Consider the following 17331-nt stretch of genomic DNA (forward strand, 5'->3'; position numbering starts at 1 on the left):
AAGTAAGATCCTAAAAGTCAAATTCAGTTATTTGAGGGCAGTTGAGCTGAAAGAAAACTGAAATGATAACATGGAAATTGGGGAGAGACAAAGGGAAGAATGTGAAAGCAAATATTCCTGGGAAAGCATCAGAGGAGTAGTGTATGATCTTGAGAGTTAGGAAGAGAGCCGCCTAGCTTTCTGATATGTTCCAGTTCATATCCTGCAAGGCCCATTTCTTGGACTCTGTGGGTCCACAATACACTGTCCTTATTTTGAGCTACTTGAGTGAGTCCCTACACCTTGCAATAAAAAATACTCCTGTCTGCTCTTCATATTCTGGGTCCCAGTTCGATACCAATCTGATCTGTGAGCCCTCCATATCCTTACCTAGTTTCATGAAAACAGTAAAAGCAGTAAGAGTTCAGATAAATGGGAAACCCAAGGGCACTAGAGAGTGGTCTCTGGGGCTTCAAAGATCAGATGGGAACTGAACTAGGATCTAGAAGGAGAGAGAATGGACCTCACTCCAGGTAAGAGAAAGAGCAAGTCACAGATGCAGGAATGTACCAAAGGAGCTTGGAACCTACATGGAAAGATGGGAGACACTGGAAAATTCATTTTATTTGGTGGAGATGAACCAGATTGAAGGCCAGCAATACTAACTCAATGTTTTTCTACTCCTTGGTTTCTCCTGCAGGTTAAAAGTCCTGGTGCTCCATACTCTTAAATAAATACTTTCTAAAGTCTTAAATACCTCCCATTCTGCCTAACTATTCTAGGTGAAAATGCAGTAATAATAACAAATTAAAAGTAATAAAAGAAAAGCATTGATAGAAACAAACAGACAATTGCTTGCCAGTGTCTACCCAAAATAGTACACACCAGTGGAAGCTTATGGCCTGTTTTATTCCCTGCATCCTCTGGCAGAAATTGGTTACTGAGAATGTCTTACTCCTACTGTCAAAGTAATTATGTATCTTTAAAGTTTTTTTTTTAACTTACTTGCATTTTTTTTAAATTTTTTTTAACGTTTATTTATTTTTTGAGACAGAGAGAGACAGCGCATGAACGGGGGAGGGGCAGAGAGAGAGGGAGACACAGAATCGGAAGCAGGCTCCAGGCTCCGAGCCATCAGCCCAGAGCCTGATGCGGGGCTCGAACTCACGGAGCGCGAGATCGTGACCTGAGCTGAAGTCGTGACCTGAGCTGAAGTTGGACGCTTAACCGACTGAGCCACCCAGGCGCCCCAACTTACTTGCATTTTTACATGCATGGCTAGCATATTGGTCATAGTCCATGACCATTGTTGGTGACAGGAAAGAGTATATTTCAGTATTAACTATAATTAAAATGCATTTTTGGATAATATTCTATAAATATTGAATTTATCTGTGAAGTTTGCAATAGTATTAACCATCAACAGGAATAATGAGAACAAGGTTCTAAGTATTAGGAAAACTTTCAGTTCAAGCACTTTTCCATCAGTGATATAGACATAGAGTCAAGGTGTGCAGCCAGGGGCAATGCAGGCAATCAGCCTGCATCAGTGTATCAGTCCTAGACTGACATTTGCCGAGGGCCCTCAGAGTGACTCTCACCAGCTCACTTCCAGTAACCTTCTTGCTAGAGTATCTACATTCAGTATCTTCTATCTCAATTAAACCACGTCCTTTAAATTAGAGATTGCCCATGCTGGATGGGCTCTTAGAGATTATCTGACATTTTGCCAATGAGGAAACTAAGGTGGATAATTGTTGGGATTAAGGGAAATGCTGAATTTACTTTTTTTAAAAAATATATTTTTTCTTCCATCTAATATCTCCATCATTTAACTGGAATAACTTTTTAAAGTCTCTCATTCTCTTTCCTTAGAATGCAGGCAGGAGCAGCTTGTGCAAAACCAGCCTACTCCATACGTCAAGCAGTGTTTGTATATATTTCAGCGTATCCAAGCAAGGCCTTTTTAACTTTCCATCCTACGAACGGAGCTGTACTTTCCTGAATGGCAGCCAGGAAAAAACTTGGAGATTTGGCAGGAAGACTGTGGGAAGCCTGGTGCAACACCAGGCTGAGATCTGGAGCAGAGGCTTTCTACAAAGGCAGAGGAGTGCAACACCTCCCTTTGTTTAGTGCTACATACGAGTACAAATGGAGCCCCCAGATTGCAATCAGGCCTATTGTATAAACTTGGGGTTTCCATGCCATACAGCATTTTTGGCACAAGTACCTTATTATTTTTCAGCTGGAAAACCAATTAGCATTCTTTTTATATCTGGGTGTTAATACTTGGGACTTAGAGCGATATTTTGGCCACCAGCCCACATGGCTGTAGTCTCTTGGGCAATGCCTGACAAATTAAGATAAAACCGTTACTTCATGTTTTCCTACAAAGAGAAAACAAAAACTGTTTCCTGCTCTTATTAATTGGATGAAGTCAATTTCCACATATAACAAATAAAAAGGTAGGCATAATCAGGGTGTCAACCCAGAGCTCTTATCTCTCCCCAAGCTGGTTCCTCTGTAGGAATGTGAGGGAGCAAGAACTGTCAGGTTCTGACTAAGCTTTCCTTCTCTTAGAAAATCTCCTCACAGTCAACAGAGGATGGGCTTCAAGCACCACGAGGTCACCCTTTGGCCTCTGGCGTTTTTGCTTCCCAAGTTCGAGCAGTGTGATCTACCTGTTAGCAGATTCCAGTCTTGACAAGTGCATTAGTCATAACAGTCAAGAGGGCACTGCCCAGTTTGAAAGAAATAAAGAGAGCCAAATATTTCTCTGTCTTAAGAGCAGAGCAAAGTAAAGTTCACACTCTAGGAATGCGGTTTTTGATTTGAGAAAGCCATATCTGGGCTGCTGTCTCAGAATCTGAGCATATGAAGTGGAGGAAAGGAGGTTGAAATTGTTTTCAGAGGTGCCCATCTTGTGAAATACTCCCTTATGATAAACAAGCCTTGCCATGGTGACACAACTTAATGCCATAATCAGAGGAATGTGGCCCTCCAGCAAGCAGACCACAACTTGGGAAAATCTCCAGGATGATGAAAAATATTTAGAAGGCAAGTGGTAAAACAAACAGAAAGGAAACAGCAAACCAATTGCAGTCTGAAGACGAAAATATGTTGGACACAAGAAATAGTTTGGGTGTAGTTACAACAACGTTTCTGTGTTGTTGGTACTGAATGTACATTTCTTTGCTAGAAGTGGCCTGAGGGGCCTGCTTCTCCCCTTCAAGACTTTCTTTGTAAATAGTGGGTGTGGCATCCTAAAAAAAAAAAAAAAACACAAACATTTGAAAGGCTTCTTTAAAGGATTTTTACAGAACATATTCTTTGCAACAAAATCTATTCTGGAGCTATATAATTTAACAAGGGGGCTGTATTCTGAGTCATACGGAAATTTATTATCCTTTTTTTTTTTCTTATTGCTGTGTTTGCTATCAAACACAGAAAATGATTGCCTGTAATAACCTCGAGGAGTGACTAGAAAATGTCCAGTCTTGCACAGGAAAAGAAGCATGAAAATTGATGTCTTAGGCACCCATTCCCCTACGTACAAGGTGACCACAATCCCGATTTGCCAGCAGTCACAGTTTACTCCAGTTGTCCAGGTCTCATTACTAATAGTGCCCCTTTCACTCACAAAAACGGTTTGGGTAATAAATAATTTAATGACCCTACTCCTGCACAGAGACGAACAGTCAACTGTCTATTCCTACGTCCTCAGAGGACACCAGTGTGATGCTTGCCAAGCTCAGAACCTGAAAGCAATAGAAAAAAGGGAGGGGGAAGGGAGCTGCTGTCATCTTGCCCAGAAGAATCTTCAACAGTTTGACTAAAAGAAGCATAGAAAAACCATGCTTCCGCTTCTGCTGGGGAAAGGAGAGAAACTGTCCAATTGCAGAGATCCCCTGAGGCAGCCTTCAGGAGTACCTGGGTGCTTCCCACGAGATTCTGAAGTGAGGTCTACACAAGTGTTTCTTTGTTAGCTCCTGAAAGGCAGGAGTCATTTCAAAAGCAGATATGCATGTTTTTTGTGCCTCGCAGTTTCAAATGTACAGATAGCCCCCACACCAATGATTTGACTTGTGACTTTTTGACTTTACCATGATGCACAAGTAATACACGTTCAGTAGAAATCATACTTCAAAATTTTCTATTTTGATCTTTTCCAGGGCTAGCAATATGTGCTATGGTCCTTTCTTGGAATGCTGGGCAGTGACAGTGAGCCACAGCTCCCAGTCAGCTGCATGACTATGGGGGTAAACAACCAATCCACTTACAACCATTATGTTCCCAGGGGCACCTGGGTGGCTCAGTCAGTTAAGCATCCAACTTCTGCTCAGGTTATGATCTCGTTTTGTGACTTCGAGCCCTGCATTGAGCTCTGTGCTGATAGCTCTGAGCTTGGAGCCTGCTTCGGATTCTGTGTCTCCCTCTCTCTCTGCCCCTCCCCCCTCGCGTTCTGTCTGTCTGTCTCTCTCTCAAAAATAAACATTTTTTTAAAAATTAAGAAAGCAACCATTCTGTTCCCATACAACCATTCTGGTTTTTACTTTAAGTGAAATTACATGATCTATTCAACACGTTATTATAAAATAGGCTCTGTGTTACGTGATTTTGCACAACTATAGGCTAAAGTAAGTGTTCTGAGCATGTTTAAGGCAGGCTAGGCTAAGCTATGATGTCCAGTAGGTTAAGTGTATTAAATGCACTTTCAACTTCTGATATTTTCAACTTATTATGGGGAATAGGGATGTAACCCAGTCATAAATCGAGGAAGATCTATCTATACTGCTTAGATGTTCCAAAGCAGAAAGTATTTAGCCATTTCATATTGCCACCAGCACACTGCTGGGCTGAAGCTATTTGGATCAAAATGGAAATTCTTTGATCTCTTTTACATCTAAGTTTAACTGTGGCCTGGGCCCAAAAGGTGGACTAATTTTGGCAACTTCCCTTGTACACTTTTATCTAAAGATAAAAGGAACACTTGGAAGCATAAACAGAAGGTGCATTTCTGTGAGTCCAGTAGCCATCACATCAAACAAACAAGAATATAGAAGCTTCTGCTGAACAGTAGCTCTAATTTCTTCAGCTCTGCTCTCCTCCCTCATTCACTGGCAGCTAGTAGGATTATTTCCTTCCATTGTAAACATATAAAGATAAAAGAACATTAAATAATTTAAAAAGCAAAGAACATTTCCAGTACAGTGGCTTTCAGTTTTACATGAAATTTTAAAAAATTAAAACACCATATTTTTTAAGTTATGAAATTATTACACTGGCCTTGGGTCCAGGAGTTCAAGCATGCTCTGAAAATGTGTGGATGATGGGAGATGTTAGAAGAGTCACTCTCCTAACCTCCTCTGTCTCAAGGGTCTGAGCTTTAATTGGAATTTACAGTATGGGAAGCTTGGCTCAGTTAGAATGGAACATAGGCCCCCATAGGAAGTCAGCCTAGAGCTCTAGGAAGGAATCATGACTTCACAATTTGTGAATTCTTCAGTCAAGGACCAAATGAAAGCAACTCAAGAGTCCAGTGGAATTTATTGTAGCCTATTTGATCTCATAGAGCTACAGTCCATGCCAACATAAGCCAAGGGATAAAAAAGTGGAGAGGTGGTCTCTTTATAGGGACATACATCTGAGAACACAGTTTAGCTGAATGAAAATCAGATAAGCTCTGAGCAAAGGTACTGGGCACATTATTGCCAAAGCAGTGCACTCAATAAGGACAAAAATTACCAAACTGGAAGGAGAGGTTTCTGGCCTTTGCTTGCCAATCTTTAAAGAGACAAGTTGAGTTTCTTGAAAGACTCTTAGGATACACAGGACCTGGCTAAAAGAGTATGACATGGCTTAAACATACCAACTTTGCTGACTACCTCCATACCAACCAGATAAACGAACCAGACCAGTGCTGGGAAGAGCTGATAGAAGGTAATACAGCAGAATTTATGGATTAAAAGTTCCTAATATAGAGAATTGAAATAACACCGAAAGACACTTTTTGTGGGTCATCAAAGGGCATCACAGCATTAATTTATCTGCTGAAATGTACTTTTTGATTTTTATTCCTTTGAATGAAATTGCTTTTTTTGGTCTTGTTACATTGTTGGCTTAACATTAGAGGAATAGAACCACCTTTATTGAGTTTTCAGTGGTAAATTTTCCCAGGTTTCTGGATAAGGGGATGTGACTCAAGCATGAGAAATATGAAATTCCCATTAATGTTTCCTGGCCATCTCAAAAATCAGAATTCCTCATAAAGCTTGGGAGTTGCATTAGATCATATCTAAAACCCCTTCCAACAATGCAACTTTTGCATAACAAGAATCTCAACAGTCTTAAAGAACTTCCTTTTTGTCCATTTCAACACCCCCAAGAAAAGAAAAATTGGCAGCACAGCCAGAGGTCAAGAGAAAATGTAAGTAGAGAGAGGCTCAAACCACGTTATTGACAGACATGTGATTCCCACACCCTCCTTGAAGCAGTTCTGTGTCATGAGAGGAAGAGCCTGAGCCACCATGGCTGACCTTCTCTGAATACTCCTCTCTTTGATTAAAAAAAAAAAAAAAAATATATATATATATATATATATATATACACACACACATATATATATGTATATGTATTTGCTTAAACAAAAAACACACGCATATGTTCTCACAGTCAATCCACACAAAAGTATGTGTAATGAAAAATATATAGATACAATGTATTTATACATATGTGGGTCATATATATTTACATATGATTCTATTATGCTATAGCAACTTCTTTTCATGTGGGGCTTAAAGAACTTTCTAATTTAATTTTAATAGATATAGATCTGGCTCTTTCTGTATAATAATTGAATGGTCTGAATTATATTTATTCTCTCTTTTGTTAATAGTATTCATTTTGTTTCTACTACTTGCTATTGTAAAAGAGAATACCCTTTTAAATATATTTTACTGACTATGAGTGAATATTTCTGTGAGGCAGATTCCTAGAAGTAGATTGTAAGGCCACAGATTAAGCTTACTTTAAATTTTGGTAAATATTGCCTAATTTATATATGCTTTGGTCATATGTATTTCTTCTGTAAATGATCCTTTGTTTCTTTTTTCCACCTTCTATTTGGTTCTTTGTGTTTTGCATATTCATACGTAGTCACTCTTTGCATATTGCAAATCTTTTATGTATGTTGTAAATATTTACCCAGTCTGCAGCTTATCATTTAACTTTTCGTATCGTTGTCTCACAGAAGGATTTTTGTTTTTATGTGGTTGAAGTTAGAAATACATTCTTATATGATTTATGATTTTTGTGTATTATTTAGGAAAGCTTTCCCAGTACCAAGAGTTATATAAAATTTGTCTACATTTTCTTCAAATACTTTTATAATTTGTTTTTAACATTCATTCTCAATAATCTCCCCAGAATTTATTTTTGCTTATGATGTGAGCTATGAGTTCAATTTTTAGCCCAAAAGGATAGCCAACTGTTATAACACAATTCAGTGAGAAGTCTTGAATATTTTTACTGATAAGAGATGACATTTTTACTATAAATTATATTCCTGTATATTCCTGGGTTCCCATTCTATTTTTTTCTATTAATGTGTTTGTCTATTCCTGTGCCAAAATACACTGTTTAAATTGCCTTATACTGGGATGCCTGGTTGGCTCAATCATTGAGCAACTTGATTCCAGCTCAGGTCATGATTCCAGGGTTGTGGGATCGAGCCCTGCCATGTCAGGCTCCACACTGAGCATGGAGTTTGCTTAAGATTCTCTTTCTCTCTCTCTCTCTCTTTTCCTCCCTCTTTGCCCCTGTCACCCGTTCACACACTCTTGCTCTCAAATAAAAAATAAAATAAAATTTTAAAAATTGCCTTATACTATGTTCTGCTTATTAGTAGGTCAAATCCCACTATTTTCTTTTTTAAAAATTTAACATACTAAGCATTGCTGGTCTTTCTTGCTTATATATGTGAGAGACACCTGTCAGCATCTTTACATTGTTGAGGCTTCCCACTGAGAAATATGGACTTGCACTTTATATTTATAGATTTTTAAGTACTCTGTTCATAAAAGTATGGCATATTTCTTAGTTATTCTAAATATAAAAAGAGTTTTATTGCTATTATGAATGAAATTCTGTTTATCATTATGTTTTCAAACTGGTTATTGCTAACATCAAGAAAGCCAATGATTTTTGTATATTGACTTTTATATCTGATCACCTAACTATATTCTGAAAGTGCCCTCTTAAATTCTAAATTTTCTCATCAGCCTCTGATTTTCTTAGTAGAAAACCTTATATATTTCTCAAGTTACTTATTGGGATTTTATAAAAACTTAAAACTCAAGATTTTTAAGATCAACCAATCAACAGTTATGCTTTGAGAATGTTATAGACTGAATGTCTATATTTCCCCAAAATTCATATGTTGAATCCCTGATCAGCAGTGAGACGGTTTTTGGGGATGGGGTCTTAGGAAGGTAATTAGGGTTAAATGAGGTGGTGAGAGTGGGGCTCTCATAATAGGATTAGTGGTTTTATAAGAAGAGGAAGAAAGACAGATCTCTTGCTTTTTCCTAGTACACATACCAAGGAATGGCCACGTGAGAACACAGCAAGATAGTAGCTATATGCAAGCTGGGAAAAGAGCTGTCATTAGAACCCAACAACACTGACACCCTGGTTCCAGACTTCCAGCCTTCAGAACTATGAGAAAACAGACTTCTGTTATTTAAGCCACTGACTCCATGGTATTTTTTTATGGCAGCCCACACTGACCAAGAGAGCTTACATTGTTTCAGGCATGGTGGGGATATTCTTGGGATCCCAATGAAACAACATTTTAACTCTTGTTTGCGAAACTTACAGGTTCAATACTTTGACATTATGGTTTGCTTGTTTTGGATTTTTTGGTATAGATCAAGTACCATATTCTTTTCCTAGTAGGTTTATCCTACTCCTCCCACACATACACAAAAACAGTCTCAGATTTAATAGCTGCTTTCAATGTCTAATGCTTGTCAGTAGGCTACCAGTGAAACTTAAAAATCAAGAATATATAAACTACAAAGGGAAGTCATCCCTAAAACTGAATAAATAAGGACAAGAGGAAATCATTTTCAGCTTCACTAGCACACAGGCTATTTCTATTCTTAGCTAACCAGGGTCTTCCACAGAAGAACACCCTCTGGGGTCAGGGTTTGCCTACAAATGGAAACACTGCAGCAGATTTCCTCTGAGTAGCCCAGCCCCTCAGTTTGCAAGGCCACATTTCCTGCAGGAAGGAATTCCTGCGGCCAGAATCCTTGCTAACTTCCCTTCCCAAAACAGATGCTTCATATAAGGACACACTTTCTCTGGTTCTGTAGGTCCAAAAGAATATGGAAAAATTAAGATAAATAACTTCTGTGTGATCTTATCCCTCCATCTTCTTTCTTACAAGCTATGAGCTTATTTCCTTCAACTTACTTTGTATGTAGTAGATCCATTTGGTTTATAGATACAGATAGGGGAGACTCATGGATGAGAAGATGTCATGTTCTAACTTTATTTATCTGGCTTTGCTCCCTGAGCCATCCCTGACTGACTGGTTTTCCAGAGCACTGTTTTGAGGAAAGGCCTCAGGCTGCCTCTGGCCATGACCAATGAATACCATTGGTCTGCCATTAGCATGGGAGAAAAAGTAGTGGGATGTCTGCCAAGCACTTCCCATCTTTTAACATAATTGGTTTTTTGTTTCTGAGCGTAGGTTATATAACCTTGGAAGTTCTATTCATTTGTAGCTATCGTACACATAAAAGGAAAAATATTGGTTTTTTTCTATCTTAAATCAACAAAAAGTCTTAAACAGTTAAGTGCTCTTAAATCTAAGAAGGCTTAATGCTAAACATTGAGTCTATTGATGTATAACCAAAGCAAGGCTTAAGTCAAAATAGTACATTGCACAAACATGATTACTTAGTTGTGATTTTCCTTATTACAATTAGTAGTAGTAGTATAGTAGTATTACTAAAAACTTTCAAAATCCAACTTGGTATAATATTGCGTGGCATATAAGATTATCAATAAAGTATCAGCCAGATATTTTCAGATAAAAAGAGAGTACTTAATTTTCACAACTGAAACATGTCATGAGGCTAAGGCTAAGGAAAGAATATGAATATGGTTGGTTTTTACCAAAGATGAGCTTTATGTTTTGTGCAATTGAGTAGCACATCCCCCAAAATTAGACTTTGTAAAATATTTGAGAAACATTCAAGAAAATAGTGATGCATTGTTCTAGGCATTGGAGGTTCACAAATCTGTTCTTTAAGGTGGGATTATCTGTAAAGTCTGATAGTGACAACAGTTTATAAAAAAAGAAAAAAAGATTTAGCTATGCTTTGGGATATTATATCATAAGAACTCAAATCATTATTTTCCCACATCTACATATTTTAAGATTTTATTTTTTTTTACACACAAGAAGTAATTCTTTCTAACCACCCACTACTGTGACTCAACTTGTCTATTACATTGGAAACACTGTATAAGCAAAGAGAAAAGGGGGAATCCACTTGGAAAATTAGCTAACAATCATCATATGAATCCATTTCCACAAACCATTATGACACATCTTAAGATATGCCCCACAGATTCACACAGAAATTTGGGCTACAAAACAAATATTTATATTGATACCATATTTTTTACTAATCTTCCAGTGTTTTAAACTATTTTAAACAGCCATCTGTAATGTGTTTCCATGAAATTTAATGGTACTTCCTTCTAGTGATGATATGCCTATCACTGTTTCCCACTAAATACTTAACAACATGTCCTTTGTCAACAAGCTTGGGTAAGAAATGAGTTTTTAGACTATGTGCTTACCGTTAGCCAATAACTAGTTGATGTTCACACCTCTAAGGACCTAACCCATTGGCCCTTAAGGGAGATTTCTCTTCAAAATAACAAATGGATTTTTTAAATTATGAAAAGTCATTTTCCCCACAATCTAGTTAAACAACATTTATAAAAGGTTGAAAGCTTTGTCATATCTCATTAGAATGGTAAGATGCTTAGTCATACCTACTTTTTTTACTATGTCCCTGAAATGTAACAATATTCAGAAATGTTAAAAAAAAATGTGTTCCAGTTCCTGTAGTGATAGGATACTATGAATGTACAATTTTGGTATTTATCCATTGAAAACGATGTCTTTGGAGTGACCAGAAGACCAGTGCTTCTTTTAACTCATGCGGCATTTGATCCCTAACACTAACAAACCACATCATAACACTTAAACACTTTAGATGTAAAGAAATTCCTTGTTTCTATTTTGTTACAAATTTTATTTTAAAAACTCCCACTCCAAAATAATCTGCTGCAAAAGACAGGCTCTGTATAGGAAAGCTATGACACTTCTATATTTATAGATGAGACCTAAAACCAAACAGACATATATCCGAGCAGCTCTTCATCACTGTGGTCTAGCATGCTGTTGTTTATGGCATTTCCCTGCAGGCCCTAGCCTTGAATCCCAGCTTGACAACTTTCTAACAGTGTGACCCAGTACATGTTACTTAAACACCTGTGTTCTGAGTTTCCCCATACATAAAATGAATGCCCATTCAGAAGGTGGTGCAATCATTAAATTAATAAACACACGTAAATACATGTAAAACACTTAAAATTGTTTTAAGCACAAAATAAATATAATTTAAGAATTAAAAAATGATGTCAGAAGTTTTCAGGAAAAGGCAGTTGTATTGAGGAGCAAGAATTAACAATAAAGCAATAGAATGTATTTTCTAAAACTGGAAAAGATATAATCAGGGTATAGTGATGACAATACCCAGTCTGGTTCACCTGGTCTTTGTGTAGTAAGGTCTTACATGTGTGTCAGACTCTGTCACAGGTTTCAATGCCTCTTCATTTTTCACAGGATTGATCTCATGAGAGTTTACTAAGGGGCATAGGCAGAATGACAAATGGACTGTTAACTAAAGTTCATTGTCTTTGTTTTGTTTTGTTTTGTCTTGTTTTGTTTCACAACCATAATGTTTCCTAAATGAAGTATAAAATGTATGGGCTTCACAATTTTTCATCAGATGAATGGTTTTGTTTCATAGTCAAAGTATTCTGTAATTATCTTTAGGTAATACAGTGAGTCTGGCATAAAGCTAGGTACTCACTCTGCAAAAATTGTGAACAATTGGGGAGTTAACTAAATTAAATGGCATCATTTATTAAAGCTTAGCTATTATTACTTTATTAACATTTGTATAAAGAATGAAGCCATGAGGCAAAATGATCTAGCTTAAAAGCAAAGTATCAACACTATTAGATCCCTACATGATCACAACCTACAATACAAGATAGTATCACAAAATTTAAAGTGGAAAGAGATATAATCTAACCTCCTATATTTTACATTTGAGTACACTGGAATTCCCAGTAATGAGTATACATTAACTATGGGAATTATGAAGTTATAGAATCCCAACAAGAAACCAGGCCCCTAAACACTTGGTTTGTTTTTTTTTTCTTTTAATCTATTCCAAACCACCTCCTTGTTGCAAGGTTCAACTTTTTTTTTTCTCTGAATTAACATTGTTTGGTGATTAAACTGAATACGTTTCATTTTATAGATAGGAGGTGAAATATACTAGGTTCCCTCTGATTAAATGCTAAATATATTTCTTGGCTCATTGCCTGTATGTAGTTTATAAATGATTTATTGTACAGAGATTCTCAATGATTTGTGTCAGCCACAATGCAAGGTGAAAAGGGGCTCAATTTCAAAATTAGGGAAACCATTAATAACAGCGTTAAAATTTTCAACCATAATAATTTAGCAAAATAGAAATGGAATTGGGGGATTTTTAAAATTTATTTTATTAGAGTTTTGCCTGTAACCTTTTCCTTTAACATCATTGCTTCAGCCACATTGTCATCTTTCTCCCTTGAAAGAGACCAACAGATCAAACCTTTGCTTTTGGCACTTATTGAAGTTGAGCATTTGAGAATAACTAGGTTGAACTTCAGCACTGTCAATTCTAACCTGAGTTTTAAATATCACATCAATTCAGGCAAATGGCATACAGTTATGAGGAAGAAAGTGGTTCCTATATTTATCTTACTAACGTGATTTTTTTGGATGAGTAAATGTACTCAATGTCTCGCAGTCATTCTGTCCAAGGAACAGCCTGGTGGGACAGGCATATTTGGTGTTGGACTGAGGGTGGCTCCTTGAAGATAATACAAACTGCATTGACATTTTATTGAATCCTGCAAATAGCATCATATTCTGCTTCAAAGCAGAGACATATCAGAAGCCAGGATGCTTTTCTCTAGGAATTTCTATTGATGCTGAAAAGTTTAAAAATGTCTTTCACTGTGACAGAGCAATACTAATGAGAAGAGTTTGAGCATTGGCAAGATTATAGTATGTCAAGTTATTCAAGGGATTACATTAATATTTCCCTTTTGTTTTGAGATCAGTAGCACTGGTATTGAGTAGCCTTTTCCCATTTCATTACCTGGTGAACTGCCTTTCCTTCCTTGCCCTCTCAAAAATCCCCTCTTCCTTACAGTCTTCCCAAACTCCCTCAGACAGTTAGTAGCTCCCTTCCCTCTGAACCAAAAGCACACTGAACACCACTTTAACAGCACTTTTTGCACTGTGCCACTATTATTTATTTCACATCGGGCCTGACTGGAGTATAGTAACTGGGTCTAGTCATCTTTGTATCTGCAGTACCCCCCACATGGGGCAGTATCAAGATCTGTCTTAAACTGTTGGTCCAGTAACTTTACTATATTTCTTCAGGTTAATTAAGAAAACTTAATGCAGGAGTCATGATAATGAATACAATTATGTGTTAAATAAAGGAGGAGTAACAGTCTGTGCTCATACAACTGATACGTGTAAGCACTATGAACACACGTACACACTGAATTAGGTCCACAATCCCTCACCTGAAACTCTTGGGGATAGCTGTATTTCAAAATTCAGAGCTTTTAAATGAATTATAGAATACGACAGTCTATAAAAGGCATATTATTTAATATTTCCATCATAGTCTGGGTCAGGATCCCCCCCATACCACATTAATATTTCTGTAGCATAAGTATGAATATTCGCCTTTAGAAGAATAAAGACACAAGTGACCTCATCCAGTCAGGTTAGGTTTTGCCACCAACGAGTTTGACACATACTTATGAACACTTTTTTGGATTTTGGAATTGTGAATAAGGGATTATGAACATGCATAACAAAATTGATTTGGTGCTTCATCCAGGCTGCCTCTTTGAATGAACTCCAAACTGAATTTGGAACAAGATATTATTCTTTCCTACAAAAACACAGTAACAGAATAAAATACTCTTCATGTATATCATTTGAATTTTAGTATGTTTCCAAAATCTTTATTATCCTATAAAAGTGTAAATCAATCTGCATTGGTTTATCTCATCAGTAAATTATATCATTGGAAGGATAAAAACAGGCAAAACAATCAAATTATTGAAAAACTGGTATTTAATGTTCTTATTAAATGAAATGAAATAATAAGAGGGTTTTCTCACTGTAATCACTTAGAAAACTTCAATTCACTCATAAGGCAAAAATATAAATTACCAGATGTTACATATATATTATACATTATATGATTATTGTTTCTCTTTTAATAATTATACTTAAAAAACTTTTTATGGTGTATCTATTTTTAAAATGTAGGTTTTATTATTATTCAGGTAATTCAGGCTATCAGATCAGGAGACAATTGTCACTGAAAAGAAAGACAGTTTGCTATACTCACAGTTCCCAAGAGGAGGAGGCAGGCCACACCATGTGGGGCCATACAGAGAAGCATCAGGCTCAGTCAGGCAGAGGCAGTGAAGAGGAAACATGGACAAGAGCCTTTATTTTGGTTTCTGGGGGAAAGAAAAGGCAAGGCAGGATAAGTGGGCTTGAGATTGGCTACTTTGAATAATGTCAGCAGGCTCAGGGACATAGGGGCTATCCCTAGTTGTCTGGAATCTGATCCTGAGGTGATTAGAGCTGGTGGATAGTGATCCAGAGTGTGAGAGGCCAACAAAGGAGGTGGTTGGTATATGGGCTCTGGATTGGTTGGTTTGCATATGAAAGGTACACTCTAACATGAGTTAGATTGCTATGTGGAGGAATTAGTTAGCTCTGGGAGGGACAGTCCCTCCACCACCAGCAAGGTCCTAAGATGGCAATGTATCAAATACAGAAACTAAAAAATGTGGTTATATAATCTATAAATACATACAATTATACACATTTAAACCAATAATGAATTCTAAGAAGTGTTTCTTTATCAGTTTTGTTTTATTATAGTCTTTTCTTATTTCATTGCAAGAACAAATATTCTAATTACTACTTTTTAACCTTTTTTCATCTTTAGTTTAAAGCTGAATCATGTTTAGTGATGGGTTTTGGTATATAGTATATCCTCCATGAATGTTAATCCTCTCGTCTTAACACATTTCCTCTCCCTTTCTCTTTCTTCATTAAGTTACTAAATATGCATTGAGAACCCACTGTGTACAATGCTAGACACCAAGATTGTACCTTTTAGACTTCACAGAGGAGACTATCTAATAGGGGCTGCAGATATTAAATACATAATCACACACAGAATTAACTATTTGGCATCCTAAGATATTAGTAGATACTGCAAGGAGGCATTATGCCCTCATTAGTTTGAATTCAAGAGCACATCATGTAAATAGCTTTTAATATCTTTTAATATAATTGAAATATTTATTTTTAAGTATTTTGCAAAGTTTGTGCTTAAAATCTTCTGAAGTTGGCAAGGAACAGAAATTTCTTTAAAAATTTTTCCGGGTCATAAGAAAAATATACCATATGAAGCAATTTATGAACAAGTTGTAGATTTCTGACTTAATGGTTTTTCATTATTCCCTTAAACCCGTTCCACACTGCTGTATTTATTGGGTATCTACTATATGCCCAGAAATCTTTACTGAAAAGTTCTAGGTAACACAAAACTATAAAGTGTGACCAGTTTGATGATTTTGTACTTTTTTGAGAAATTTGGTTTTTTAAAGCTTTCATTCAATAAAACATTAGTTGATATTTTGAACAGATTCAACTATTTCTGAATGTGATCATTTCAAAACCTAATACTGAATGAGGTATTATAAAACTATGTGCCAAACATTGCTATCCCGGGCTTATGAATGCATGGTTAACAATTATCAGCCGTCTTCAGGCAGAAAATAGGTGTAGCAGAAACACATTTTTGATTCTGTGTCAGAAAGGTCACAGCTATCTTCAGCCTTGTGATGACCGGTGGAGGAAAACTTCCTTTGTCCTCGACTTAAGCCTCATTCTCTGTGTGTGATAACCCATGACCAAGATAGGAAGCAAATGACAGTAGTGCCTCCAGTGTCTCCCCCTTCCCTCCCCCCTCTCTCTGCCTCACTTCTTTCCTTCTTTAGCATAATGTGCTCTTACCATGTTATCTCTGTTCCAGAGTAGTAAAAATAATTATTTTCAAATATCATAAAATTCTAGGTTTAGGAGAAAGCTTAAAAGAGTATCTAACTTATCCTTTTGTTTACATATCTGTTTAATAAAAGTTATATACAAGTGCATATAGTTCAAAAAAGCAACTTATGTAATAAGGCTTTTATAACAACAATAACAGTGTTAGTTCTATAGAAGTTACTAATTCATCATAAGTGCCTCCATAGACTTGTGGTAAAGACTGGCCAAATAAAGACTTTCTATGAAACACTATCCCAGCTATGTTAGGGACTACTTTCTAACCAACATTTCTTTATTTATCTTTTGTAGATAACCTTTTACTTTTCTTTTTAAAATTAATTTTATGAATAGACACTCATAGTATTTTGCTTTTTGATATCATGGTCTCTATAAATGACTTATTGTATACCATTGGAGCAATAAAATTTAATAAAAAAACAAGGTTTTTGTAATATTAGTTCTTTCTCTGAAATATTTTGATATGTATCTTTCAAATATGACAAAATTTTCAATAAAGATATATCTTTTTAATTATCCAAAGTTCCTCACTAGACTGAGATGGGAAGATACACCTTCATGTTCTTAGCTTTCCTTTCTAATAACATTTTCTTTCAGTTTCTTACTAAAGCTGTTGAATGTGCTTGTTCCTTTGTTTATCCTAGATGGCTTCTCAAGGTCAGAACAATGAACTAATCACATTTATATTTTTGCATTACCTAGAACTTCCCAGCAAAGATTTCTGGGCATATAGTATGTACCCAATAAATACAACAGAATAGAATGGCTTTAACGGAATAATGAAAACCCATAATTTGGAAATC

General features: G+C 36.4%; 1 long non-coding RNA gene across 1 annotated transcript in view; it reads left to right on the forward strand.

Annotated features, from left to right (window-relative positions):
• Window positions 1–5502: 5502 nt before the first annotated feature.
• Window positions 5503–17331, forward strand: part of LOC122234355 — a 44429-nt gene continuing 32600 nt past the window's right edge. The window contains exon 1 of the long non-coding RNA XR_006212127.1: window positions 5503–5919. This is a non-coding gene — a long non-coding RNA (uncharacterized LOC122234355). The remainder of the gene's footprint in view (window positions 5920–17331) is intronic.

Source organism: Panthera tigris, chromosome A2, assembly GCF_018350195.1.
Source record: "Panthera tigris isolate Pti1 chromosome A2, P.tigris_Pti1_mat1.1, whole genome shotgun sequence".
Taxonomy (NCBI): Eukaryota; Metazoa; Chordata; class Mammalia; order Carnivora; family Felidae; genus Panthera; species Panthera tigris.